At 41.8% G+C, this 13,953-nt stretch overlaps 1 protein-coding gene across 5 annotated transcripts in view; it reads right to left on the reverse strand.

Moving 5' to 3' along the window:
• TRERF1 (transcriptional regulating factor 1) overlaps positions 1-13,953 on the reverse strand; it is a 294,312-nt gene extending 280,359 nt beyond the window's left edge. For 4 of the 5 annotated variants that reach the window (XM_043999737.1, XM_043999736.1, XM_043999735.1 and 1 more), the window contains exon 1: positions 13,027-13,243. The gene's annotated coding sequence lies outside the window, so the exon portion shown is untranslated. Of the gene's footprint in view, positions 1-13,026; positions 13,244-13,701 lie in introns of those variants that run through there. The other variant, XM_043999734.1, reaches the window with a different exon arrangement.

Below are 13,953 nucleotides of genomic sequence, written 5' to 3' on the forward strand. Positions count from 1 at the left end.
CAGTCCTCAGCTTCACAACTGTCACAAGCTCCAGGAGACCTCTGATTCTCCCAATTGTTAGCTCTTCACCCTACACAATTGTTTTCCATTTATATTAGCTTCTTCTTTGGGTCAAAAACTATTTCCACTGTGGTCTTTGTATCCCCCAGATATCTAGCATATAGTAGGCACTTAAAACACTGTGTGGCAAAATGAAAAGAGGCTCTAAGAATCAGAAGATCTGTGTTCAAATCTTGCCTGATACTACTACCTACATGACTTTGGGTAAATCACAAGCATTTCCTCGTCTTTAAAATAAGTCCTGAAAAAAAATTTAATAAAAAATTAAAATTAAAAACTGAGGCTTGGACTAGATGCCTCTGAGGTTTCTTCTAGCTTTAAAAATATAAGCCACTGAACTGAATTCACACAATCCTCTGGCTGGTCTTCTAGTCAAACAAATTACATGGAAACTGGTCTGGTGAAAAATCATTGTCCCACTAAAAACAGGGCCCACTCCATGAGATCTCAAACCAACAGAAGCCCCTCCCCTTCCCTGGATAATATTCTCTTCCATCAACCCCTGTCTCCCCAAGAAGATTGTCAGCTCCCTGATGGCAGAGACTGTGAACTGCATCCCTTCCCCACCCCACCCCGAAAAAGCCTACCTAGCACACAAGGAGGGCTCCATTGGACTCACTTTTTTTTTCTTTAACAGACATTTATTTTTTTCCAATTACATGTAAAGATAGTTTTCAACATTGACTTTTAGGAATTTTTTCCCACCCTTCCTTCCCTCCACCCTCCTGAAGCCAGCAAGCAATCTGATAGGTTATATATTACAATCATGCTAAACATATTTCCACATTAGTCATTTTGTAAGAGAAGAATCAGAATAAAAGGGGGGGAAAAACCAACAAAGAACAACAAAAAAGAAACAACAAAAGTAAAAATAAAAATAGTATGTTCCCATCTGCATTCAGACTCCACAGTTCTTTTTCTGGATGTGGAGAGCACGAGTCTTTGGGCATTGGACTCACTTTTGATGCTGAGCTAACATCTAAATTCCAAGAAACTCAAAAAGAATAAAGGAAGCACCTAAAGATTGACGTTTGGGTGTGATTTGGCATTGAAGGCATGGGGCCTCACCTCCTCCACCTGCTTCCTTCAAAACTCAGCTACAGTGCCTACATCCCCACCTCCTCCTACAGGGTGACCAGTTACTCATCCATCACCCAGCCATACTAGCCACTTTGCTATTCCTCACACACAATACTTCTTATTTCCCTCTGCTCTCTTCACTTCTGTCTCTTAAAATACCTGACTTCTGCAGGAGGCCTTTCCCCATTTCCTCAACTGCCATCATGAAAGGGCTCTTAGCCATTTTTTGTGTCTAGTGCGCAGCTGGTGGAATTGTGAATTGAACCAACGATCATTCTGGAAAACAATTTGGACCATTGCCCAGAAAGTTACCAAACTCTACATGTCCTTATAAGCCAGCCATACCACTACTAGGCCTGTAACCAATGGCAGCTAGGTGGTGCAATGGATGAAGTACCAGGCCTGGAGTCAGGAAGACCTGAGTTCAAATTTGGCCTCACACACTCAGAAGCTGTATGACTCTGGGCAAGTCACCTCAGTTTCCTCATCTGTAAAATGAGCTGGAGAGGGAAATGGCAAACCATTCCAGTGCCTTTGCCAAAAAAACCCCAAATGGGGTCATGAAAAGTCAGACATCACTCAACAATAACAATTACAACAACAACAACAACAAGCCTATACTGCGCCACCCCCCCCCAAGATATCAGAGAAAAAGGAAAAAGCTTTCTATGTATACACAAATATTTATAGCAACTCTTTTCATAGAAGCCCCAAATCGCAAACTAAGCAGTTTTTCTCCTATGAGGGAATGACTAAATGAATGACAAAATGGAATGAAATAGTATTATTCCACAAGCAATGATGAAAACAGACAAGTACAGGGAAGCTGGAAACCCCTCTATGAACTGAAGCAGAATGAAATGAGCTTAAGAGGAGGAGAATCATTTTTAAAAATCATTAAAAGACATTAGAACTCTGATCAACACAATGAGCAACCATAAGTCCTATAAGACATAACCATTAGACACAGAGGTGATAAACTTAAAATGCAGAAAGAGACATCTACTTTTGGACATGGCTAATATGAAAATTTGTTTTGTCAGACATAAGCCTATGCAGTAAGGACTTTATTTTGAATTTGTTTATTTTTTTTAATTGGTTTAATGGAGAATATGAAAGGAGGTGAAATGTGAGAAACAGATTATTTTTTAAATGCTTACTTGAAAAAAATTAAAATAAAACTAAAAATAAGAACCTTTTTATTTGTTGTGGAAGCTTTAGCAATCTGGTGAAGCCTACATACCTTTTCTCAATCAGTAAATATTTCTTAAGCTCCTACTATGAACCAGGCATGGTTGCTAAAAACTAGAGATACAATAAGAGATAAAAGACAGTCCTTGCCTTCAAGGAGCTCACAAGCTGATGATTATTTCTCAGAATAATGTGTTCAAATAATTGAAAGAAATATTAAGTTTCAGTTAGAGGTGAGTGGGGGAAAAAAGATGGACTTTTTTCCTCCTTATCCAAGTGTATAGAAATCCTGAAATCTACCCACAGGGTAGACCCCAAGGTAAGAACATTGCTGCTAGGTAAGCCTTCTCCTCCATGGTTACCTTCTTTTGTGACCTTGGGCAAGTCATTTCCCCGTTACCAGGCTTCAATCTCCTCATCTATAAAATGAAGGGGCTGGACTACAAGATCTCCAAAATCCCTGCCAGCTCCAAATCTATGCTTATTTGTCAATTTTAGCAAAAAAACAAAGCCATGTCATAGAGGCCCAATTTATTTTTTTTTAAATACCCTAAATACTTCTGTCTCCACTATCTGAATATTTCACACTAAAGTTTTATTGGTTTCCCAGTCCCTTTGTATATTTTCTGCACTATCTTCTCACTAGAGGATTAAATGAATTATATGAATTTCCTCAATAATTTCTTTATATTTCTCATTGATCCACTTCCTGACAGGAATAAGGCTGATCTCTCATAAGAGACTGAAAAGACCCAATTTAATTAAAAAACAAAAACGTGAGCACCTCAAACAATGCACCCAAAACTGAGCCCATTATCTTTTCCCCCAAAAGCAACTCCTCCTCCTAACTCCATTATTTGTCAGACACCCACCAATCTCCCCATCTCCCATATTCATAATCTTAAATTATCTCAGACTATTCTGTCCTTCATCTACCAGGTGCATCCAATCCCAGTTACGAAAACCTGATGATTCTACCTTGGCAGCTTCTCTTAATCCAGAAAGGCAGCATCAGAGCTGTGGAAGTGTACCTTCTCTGGGGTCAGAGGAGGCCTAGGCCCAAATTCTACCTCTGCCACTTATCATCTGTATAATTTTGAATGATTCACTTAAACTCTCTGGACTCAATTTCCTCCTCTACAAAATGGGGTGGGGGGTGGGGGAGGCTGGACTTTATAAACTCTAAATCCATGATCCATCCTTCTCTATGTTCATTATTACCACCACAGTATCATCTGTCTGAACTACTGAATTGTTTTCTCATTTTCATTCTTTTTCTCCCTTATATAATGCTTCCAGAATCTTTCATATACATAGATCTGATCCTGTCACTTCTCCATTAGATTTTAACTTCCTTGATGGCAGGGATTGTCTTTGGCCTCTTTTTGTATCCCCAGAATTTAACATAGTAGTGGCATATAGTAGGTACTTAATAAATGTTTATTGATTGATTGATTCTGCTTATAAATTTTCAATGCCTTCTTATTGCCACAAGGCCATTTGCTGCCACTACACTACAAACTAGTCTACCAGAGGTGCCATGCCTGCCTCAGTCCCAGGGCCTCAACTTACATGGTTCCCTTATGCCTCAGTCTTTTTTTTCAGTCACGTCCGACTCTTCGTGACCTCATTTGGAGTTTTCTTGGCAGAGATACTGGAGTGGTTTGCCATTTCCTTCTCCAGATCAGTTTACAGATGAGGAAACTAAAGCAAATAGGGATAAGTGACTTGCCCAGGGTCATGCAGCTAGATCTGAACTCAGAAAGCTGAGTCTATCCACTACACACACCTAGCTCCCCATACTCAAATGCTGCCTCTTCTATAAGTCTCCCCTGACATCTGCCTTTTCCCACTTCCCTTCCTAATAAAAACTTGACCTTTTGCACCTTCCTCTTGCTATTACCATAAAGTACAGAGCAGAGATGTCAAAATCTCTGTCCATAAAAAAACTCCCAAATGTAGCCTGAACCATTTTAAAAAGAAATTGAGAAAAGTTTAACAAAATAAATAAAAACACAATACAATATAATGTTAATTGGTGGTTTTCAAAGTCAATATGAGGCCCACAGGGATACATTTTTATTTGAGTTTGACACCACTAAAGTAGAATATTAGGATTATCCATGATTACCTCTTATCCTCTCCCACCCCCAACAGACTGTAAAAGATTCATGCACAAAGAAAACAATCTCACCTACATTTTTCATCTTCTTCAGCTTTGCCTATTAGTTACTCAAGGAATTTTTGTTGACACCTAGTTTGTGGAAGGTATTGAGCTAGGCACTGGGAAGCAGGAAGATAGATATTGTCAAGCTCTCAAAAGGCTTGCAGAGGACCAAGGTTCAAATCCCAATTCTCCTATTTTCTATGTGACTTTGAGTCTTTTAATTGCTCTGGGCCTCAGTTTCCCTCGCCTGTAAAATGAGGTGCTTAGACTTGATGGCCTTTAGGATCTCCTTTCCAATTCTAAATCTATGTGATGTTATTTACAAGCATCCAACTAATTAGTGCAAGAGAGATCACAGTTAAAGGCAAAGGACTGAGGCTCATCAGGCAAGAGCTAGAACTTCCAAGAGGAGGTGGAGAACACTTTCACTTGAGGCAGTCAGAGAGGGATGGCATCATTCATCAATTAACAGATGGTTAGTTGTCTGGAAAATGCAAAGTCCCAACCATGAGGGTTGGGTTTTGTTTTTGTTTTTTTCACACAGTCGTATTATTTCCAAAATATATTCAGTTTCTTCCATCCTTAAGGGGCGTGTATGTTTGAGCAGGGGGAATACAACCTGTTCAGGGATTAAAGTCCTCATTGGCTGGCTAGCCGGCTTACACCAACCATTCCTCCCTCCCTCCCTCTCTCTCTCTCTCTCTCTCTCCATTGCCCTCTCTGTGATATTCATGTTTCAGTTCTACAAAGATATTTATATTCCTTAGCTATACAGCAACACCAGCAAGATGTTAGTATTGAAAAGATGAGGGGCAGCTAGGTGGCGCAGTGGATAGAGCACTAGCCCTGGAATCAGGAGGACCTGAGTTCAAATCCAGTCTCAGACACTTGACAAATTACTAGCTGTGTGACTCTGGACAAGTCACTTAACCCCAGTTGACTCATCCCCCCCCCCAAAAAAAAGAAAAGAAAAAATGAAGCTCTACTTTCATGGAAAGTAAGTAATGGGTAAGTAATAGAGATCTGCAGTTTTCCCCAAAACATTCCCTCTTCCAGAGCAGCTAGGTGACACAGTGGAGAGTGGAGAGTGGACCTCTACTAAAGCACCTAGAGCCCTAGGCCTGGATTCAGGAAGACCTGTCTCCCATTCTTCAAATCCGGCCTCAGATTCTTACTAGCTGTGTGATGAGTCACTTAACCCTGTTTGCCTCAGTTTCCTCATCTGTAAAATGAGTTGGAGAAGGAAGTGGAAAACCACCCCAGTATCTTTGCCAAGAAAACCCCAAATGAGGTCAACACGACTGAAACGACTCAATACCACCACCACCTTTTTCCTCCTATTCAACTCAGGGACAGCTCAAATGACTAAATCCACACTTACCTTCCCGGCCATCACTCTTGCCTCCAGGGATACAGGGAGAACAAGGCCTCCACACCACATCAAGATCTCCTTATATCCAGTCTTCCCCTATTTGAATATAAGCTCCCTGAGAGCAGGGACTATTGCTCTGCAATTATATCATAAGAACTTTAGCACTGTGCCCAGCATACAGTAAGTGCTCAATAAATACTGTACTCTTATTTTTTTATCTACCTACCAACCAAGTAAAGTGTTAACAAGTAGCCCCTGCTTTAAAAAAAATTCATTAAAATTTGTTCCCTTAGGTAAGTTAAAAACCCACTTGTTGTGGATAAAGCACTGGCCCTGGAGTCAGGAGGACCTGAGTTCAAATCCAGCCTCAGACATTTGGGCAAGTCACTTAACCCTCACTGCCCTGCAAAAAAAACCCCAAAAAAACCAAACCCACTTGCAACCTCGTTTACACGGATAATAAGCCCTTTTCTGGGCAGAAAGAGTTAAAATAAACTTTTGCTTGCCCTGCCTCCAATAGTCTCAAATACTAAATTAGATGGAATCTAAATTAATGAAGCTCTATTATACATTGACTAGAAGTAGCCTGGAAAGACATTTTTTTCTCTGGGCATCAGCATTTCTAATGACATGATTTCAACAACAAATAGTTTAACCTTCCTAGAACCAGAAAACAAGAGCAAAAGGTAGCACAGGAGGGAGAGGGGGAGGGCACAATTGAGAGTAAAGCAAAGTGAAGGAGGTTTTAAAGTGCAAGAATTAGAGTGATGGAGAGTCTGGAAGGGCTGGGGGGGGTGGGGGGTGGGGGGTTTGTATAACATCTGAAAAGTGGTCTAGAGACAGCCCACCAAACTAGCGCCTAAACAGTCCTTTACGATATAGGGGTGAGGGAGAGAATGTCTAGAGAAAGGACCACTGACTAAAAATGGAAAGGGGGGCTTTCCTAAGCAGTGGGTGGGACAGGAAGGGGAGCCCCTTTGCAGAATTTCTCCCAAGGGGCCTGAGATTTAAATCCAAGCCTCTGCCTAGCTAATTTCTTAAACCAGCCTGGGAATCGGAGACGTCTCTTCCCAATCACATTACAACTAGTTTTCAAATAAATCTAATCCGAGGCCTAAATTACTCTGACTGAAGATTCTTTTCCCCAGAAGAAGGAACTCACTCCTACCTTTGCGCTGCTCAATAATGCAGTCAAATAGGCTGAGGAGAAAAAAAAAAAAAGCTTGCAAGATTTCTGATGCAGTCTTAACTCTTTGGGGCTCCTGCTGTCACCGTTTTCACAGTGGACCAAACCTCTCTACTCTCAGCCTAGAACAGAGTTCTTAAACCAGGCTCCATGGATAGATTTCAAATGGTCCTTGAATGTTTTTTTAATATTTTGATAACTATTTCAATACAGCTGGCTTTCTTTTGTGATTCTGTGTACTTTATTTTATGCATTTAAGATCATTATTGAAGAAGGGACCCAGAGACTTCACCAGACTGACCCTGACATCCCAAAAAAATAGATCAGCAAAGAACCTCTGGCCTGGGAAAACATGGTGCGGACTGCAGTCAAAAGTCATCATGCAAGGTACCATGCCACCCTATACCCCTTCTTCCATGGACCAGCTCTTATCTGTATGCACAGACCGTAATTCCACTAACATCTGGAAGTCCCCCCAAAACCTATACTCTCTGCACCTACTCCCACTCACCCATACAGATTTTTTTAAAATCACCTATTAAAAAAAATCACCTTTAAATTCATTCATTCATTCATTCACTGATTCATTCATTCATTCACCAAGCATTTTCAACCCCTACTATGTGTCCTAGGCACTATTCTGGGTGCTGAGGGTTCAAAGACAATAGTCGGGGTAGGGGAGAGAAGAAAGAAAGATACAAAGACTTGGGGGGGGGGAACCAATCCCTGCCCTGCCCTTACCAAGCTTACATGCTATGGGGAAAAACAAGTAAACATAAATACAGGGAAGGGAACAAGTATTGGGGGGGGGGTGGGGAACGCGAGGAACAAGAGCATAGACAGAAAAGGAAATTTAATTTGAAGGGAAGGAACTAGGCAAGGGGGCAACTGCAATCAAGAAGTTTGTGTAGCCAGGTTCTGAAAGAAAGCTGGGATACTAAGTTGCAGCAGTGGAGAAGGAGAGCACTCCAGGCCTATCTATGCAGAGGTGGAAAGAATAAACACTGTTTTTCTCCTTCCACACTCACCAGGATAAAGCCTAAATCACCTGCTTTCTCAATCAACTTCAGTCAGGCAAGGGATTCTTTAGCTCCTATTAGCTATCCCAAGGACCTTGTGAGTCTTATAAAAATCCTACCAGTTTTTTTAAGTCTATTTTGTGGTAGGGGGATAGGGGTTATTTTACCCAGAAAAAAATACTTTGTCATAGAGCCACTGCACTCAATTTTCAAAAATGTGCCACTCCGCCCAAGCTGAGAAGCATTCCAGTAACTAAAACAAAGCTGGACTTTTACAAATCAAGCATTTTTCATCCCCCCCCCTTTATTCCTTTCATCCTTCATTGAGATGCTAATTCAAAAATTTCATTAATCCACACACAGCACACCAGCTCACCCAGGACCCCACAGCCATCCTCCTTCCCATTAGCCACCAGGCTTTATGAGGCAGGAAATAAAACCTGGGGGGACTGGGTATTGCTTGTGCACATTGAAAACCCAGCACCTGCTCCCACCACCTGGGATCATAGCCTCTGGTCTGAATCAATCAATCAACAATCGTTATTAAGTGCCTACTAAATTGAAGGGGGGCGGGGAAGAAGAAAAGATACAAAGGGGGGGGGGACCAATCCCTGCCCTGCCCTTACCAAGCTTACATTCTGTGGGGAAAAACAAGTAACCGTAAATACAGGGAAGGGAACAAGTATTTATTAAACCCCTACTAAGTGCTATACATTGTGTCTATTATGTGTTAACATTTACAAATATTATTTCATTTGATTCTCACAACAACCCTACCAGGTTGGTACAGTTATGATCTTTTTACACTGAGAAAACAGAGGCTGAGTAAATGCAAGGTAATAAGAAAAGAGATCCTTTTAATATCAATTTAGGAAAAGAAAACAAACTTAATCTAGTATTCTTCCCACTATATTCATGCTTAAAGATAAATAATATTATTGTGAAAAACCACCTTAAATATACAAGCTGTTCTTCATTATTCCATGTGGCAAGGCCACCGAAAATTTGGCTTCCTCTTACCTGCCTACCTGCTCAACAGATATCCCCACATATTCCTCTACTAGGCCACCTTCTCAACCCCCATGACTCAAATTCATAATAACACCTAGGATTTAAGGAAACCTATATATTCTTTGCCTGGGTCGGGTGACATAGGTACATAATGTTGCAGTCCATCTCTCATCTGTGAAATGGACTGCATCAAACATGCTCCCTAATTCTCTCTCCCAGACTCATTTTCCTCATTTGTAAAATGAGTATATAACAGCAACTACCTCATTGGGTAGTTGTGAGGATCAAATAAGTTAACCTACAAAGCATAGAGCAAATCTTAATTGTTCAGATGTTTTCGGTCAGGTCAACTTTTTTTTTATACCTATATACCTGGGGTCAAGTAAAAATTCTCTGGTGAAAACCAGTCTCAAGTGGAAAAAATTTAAGAAGCCCTGTACCCGAGTGGTTTACCATTTCCTTATCCAGATTATTTAAAAAATGAGGAAACTGAGGCAAAACAGGGTTAAGTGACTTACCCAGGATCAAAAAGCCAGTCTGAGGCCACATTTGAATTCAGGTCTTCCTAACTCCAGCCAATGTACTGCTGAGCTGCCCACAAATCTTAAAATGCTATATAAATATTTATTATTATTATTATTATTATTATTATTAGAGCTGGAAGGATACTTGACACCATCTAGTCCAACCCCTGCATTTTACAGATGAAGAAACTGAGGTCCAGAGTGATTAAATAACTTGACCACAGTCACATAGATTGGTATATTCTCAGGGTACAATAATTAGTTTTAATTTTAAACAACCATAATTATTAAGCTTGTGACTCTACTGGAGAGGAAAAGAATTAAGGAGGCTAATTAAAATTTTCAAGCTAAGAAAAATTACTTCTGGGTTACTCACAGTTTTGTATTTTCTGTACCATAGCCCAAAGCCCCCTTTCATTAGCATTATTCCATGTCTGATTGTAAAAATCACAATCTACATCCTGAAGAGGAATAATTAATAACAACAATAGCAGTTAGCAGCATTTATTTAAGTGCACTTGATCTTCGCAACAACTCAGTGAAGTAAGTATGTTCACTATTCCCTTTTTACAACTAAGGAAATAAGACTGGGTAAGAGAATTAGAGGACACAAGTCCTAATTCACCCATTTCACAGATGAATGAATTAATGAGTGAATGCAAGCATTTATTAAGTGCTTACTATATGCTAATTACTAAGGAAACAAAGAGAAAAGGTAAAACATCATCTCACAAAGAAAACAAATGAGAAATGAACTCCAATATGGCAGCCAACCCAGAAAAAGATGATCTAGGGTTACAGAAATCCCAATCCAATCTCTTTCTTCCAGGCCCTTCATCCTTTTGGTTGACCCTGAATTAACACTTAAAATATCCCCACAGCAGATTCTAAGTCAACTATTTACTTAAATGGGGCCCAATTTCCTCAATATTTCCAGACTAGCTATAACCTCATGCCTGTTCACAGAAATAGTCTTACTGATTCCATGACCTTTTGTTTTGTTAAAGGAACCCAACGAACTGCACCCCCAAGGCAACAACCCCCTTTACAAACTTTGTTTCTATAGAACAATACTTTAATATTCCAACCTGAGAAAATACTGAAGGTGTCTGTCCTTTCAATATCCACTTCTCTACCATCTAACTCACCAAACATTCAGGTACGAGATGCTCAGAAGAAGACAAAATTGACTCACACTTCAACATAGTCCAGGGGCAACATTTTTTCACAACTATGCTTATTATATAAAATACTATATCCTACATTAACCCATGTCACTAAGTATGAGCTTTCACTGTCAGGTTGTGAAAAGGCCTGTGTTTGTCATGGAATCAGTCTGCCCCAAACCAAGAAAAAGCACTTGGAGATGTCAAGCTCTCCTTTAAACAATCCCTTGGCAAAAAGGACTTGTCTCAAAGGGAGGAGCTCAAAGAGGTGTGGTACTGCCTGGGTATCATTTCCAATACATTACACATGACAAGCACCACAATGGTTTTTTGGGGGGGGGGTTGGGGGGGGGGAATCAGGGGGGGTGGGTTAGAAAATGAATTATGATTCATGATCTTCCAAACTTTAATTACATAAAGAACATTCTAGTCTTAAAAAGAAAACTGCTGTCCCTAGTTTAATAGCCAGCGTGAAGGCAATAAAATAAATATCTCATTTTTTAAAAAAAATCAAATGACTTTTCTTGGCATGGAGGTGAAGCAGGGCAATAATTCTGCTATCCTGGGATAAATCCAAGTAAAGATTTTGTTCACCCTCCCAGCACTCTGCATAAGCACACACCCCACACTCTCAGTTTTTCAGCTGGTAAAAAATAACAGAGCTAATTTGTTTAAATAATGCCTAGTTAGGGAACATTTGTTAAGTGACAATAACAGTTTATTCCGAAGTGTCTGGAAGCTCAAACCCCTGAAGCAGGCTCAGAAAGCAAAACTAGAAGCAAAAAGAAAAGAAAAACTCACTGTCCATAGCATCCAGAAACTTTTTTTTTTAACTTTTTATTTTTCCTGCTCTAATGAACTCTAAAATCCACTGAGCTACAAAAAGAAAAAAATCACCTAACAAATTTCAGGTGAACCCACTACCCAGTCTTTACTTGTTGGGTCTCCAAAAGTTGGGCAGGTTGGAAAAAGTCCAGGCCCAGTGTGTGGAAAATTATTCTGTTAAAATTGAAATCTGGATAATCAAGGTGTCTGACAGGCAGGCAGACCTGACAAATCTGCAGAAATCAAGACAAGGCAAGGAATCAGGTAAGGCTGCTGATCAAAAGGCTAATTGATGAAAAGCTCTATTTGTTGGAATCTTTAAAATGATCATTTTCAATCAGCAAAAACCACAGCAAATCTTTGTGAGCATTGCAACTATAAATTCCTTTTCTTAAGGCTCTCTTTAACACTTTTCTATCTTCTTCTGGGCACTAGGGAATGAGTTTCCAGATCAGAATTCAGCTCTCCCCGTGATGTGGCCTGCTAAAAAATGAGCTCAGTTTACATACTTCCATGGGACTTTTAAGAAACTATACCACCATCCCCAAATAAATGTCATTCCCAGGCATGTATTCCACAAAAACTGCACATGCCATGCTGTCACCAACCTCTGTATAATCCACTCAACTTGCCAACAGCTATGTCTAGTATTGGAATGAGTTTATCTAGAGGCCAGTCTGGAACACATGGAGGGACCAAGAGATTTTCCTTCTTGCTTAAAGGTTGTTTTTTAAAAAAAAAAAAAAAACGAAAAGAAAAGAAAAGCACATGATCCAGGCACAAGCCTGGTCAGAACCTGCCAAGCCAGGTAGCCTTCACACCTTCCAACGTGAAGAGAAGCATGGTGCATTGGGGGGGGAAAAATACCTGTTTCCTCATTTATATCTTCCTAGTTCCATACTCTCAATTTGGAAAGGGGCAAGGTGGTGATGGCTTACAGAACGGAGCCCTAATCTATCCCATTTGGGTGGCTACACACAACTTCAGAAGAGACAAACTCCCAGCCCACAGAGCTCTAGCATGTCCCTACGGGCAACGCACACAAGCATGTCAAAAAACCCAAAAGGCACATCCCTAGGGTCCTGTGGTTCTTCGGCTGGAAGAATGAGGGCTTTATAGCATTGCAACTCTCCATGGTGAGAGGCCTTCTCACCACCACACCCCACCCCGGGGCTGCCAATTAGGGCACTTGCGCCCCCCACCCCCTTGACCAGGGATGTCTGGCAGCTTAGGGAGAGGGAAGAGAGGCGAGGGGAAGGAGGCCCTGCCTAGCCATACTGAAAGTAAAGGAGAAGAAAAAAACTTTTCCTCCCTCCACCCCCCCCCCACCACGTCCTTCTTCTCTCTCCCACCCCCACCCTAACTCTTCCTCACAGAAGAACCCCAGCTAATGCAAAAATGAAACTTATTAAGTTTCTTGCCTACCTTAGATGTCTCTGCAACAAGTGCATGTGTGTGCAATCCGACCAGGAGACCGGTCTCGGCTGGGGGGTGGGGGGGAAGGAGGGGGTGCAGGACTGATGGAGTAATTTCAATATTAATTTATGACAGAGCCGCCTCCTCTCTCAGCGCTACTCACTTACAGTACAACCCTCCTCCTGTAAACAAATATCGCTCCGCCAGGAAACATACTCCCCATATGCATGGCCCCTTTCCCCCCCTACTCAGTAGCCGCCCCCCCATCCCCCCCAATGCATGCTCCCCACCCCCGCCTCCCTCCAGGAAGCTCCCAGCTCCTCTCGCAACCAGCCCTCAACCCCCTCCCTCCTCCTCCTCCTCCTCCTCTTCTCCTCCTTCTCCACCCTAGCAAGAAACTTACTCCGCATAAGCCTACACCCTCCCTTCAGGAAATCTACTCCCCATATGCATACAGCCTCCCCGCAGGAAATCTACTCCCCACTCCCCTACCCCGTCCCTATATGCATGCACCCCTCCCCTCTGGAGATCCCTCCCCCTCCTCCTCCTCCACTAGCGCCCTGCTCGGCTAGAAACTTACTCTGAAGCGTGCAGTCTCCTCTACCCTGGAAACTTACTGCCCTGTATAACGCCCGCCCTTGCCCCTTCTTCCCCAGCCTTCTCCACGCCCCTGCTCCCCCTCACCTCTCCAAGCTAGCAACTTAAAAAGTCTCCGCATGCAGACTCTTCTCTCCTTCCCTCCGAGAAATTTGCAACGTAGGGCTCTGCCCGGGTGCATCCACCCTCCCCTCCAGGAAACTTACTCCCCATCTGCATGCACCGCCTCGGAGCCTTAAACTAAGAGGAAAGGGGAGAAAGGAGAATACATCTGTATCCATCGCCCCTCCCCCGGCTGCAGCCCAGGCCGGGCAAAGCCACAGTAACCTGGTCTTACCT

This window comes from Dromiciops gliroides, chromosome 4, assembly GCF_019393635.1.
Source record: "Dromiciops gliroides isolate mDroGli1 chromosome 4, mDroGli1.pri, whole genome shotgun sequence".
In the NCBI taxonomy this organism is placed as follows: domain Eukaryota; kingdom Metazoa; phylum Chordata; class Mammalia; order Microbiotheria; family Microbiotheriidae; genus Dromiciops; species Dromiciops gliroides.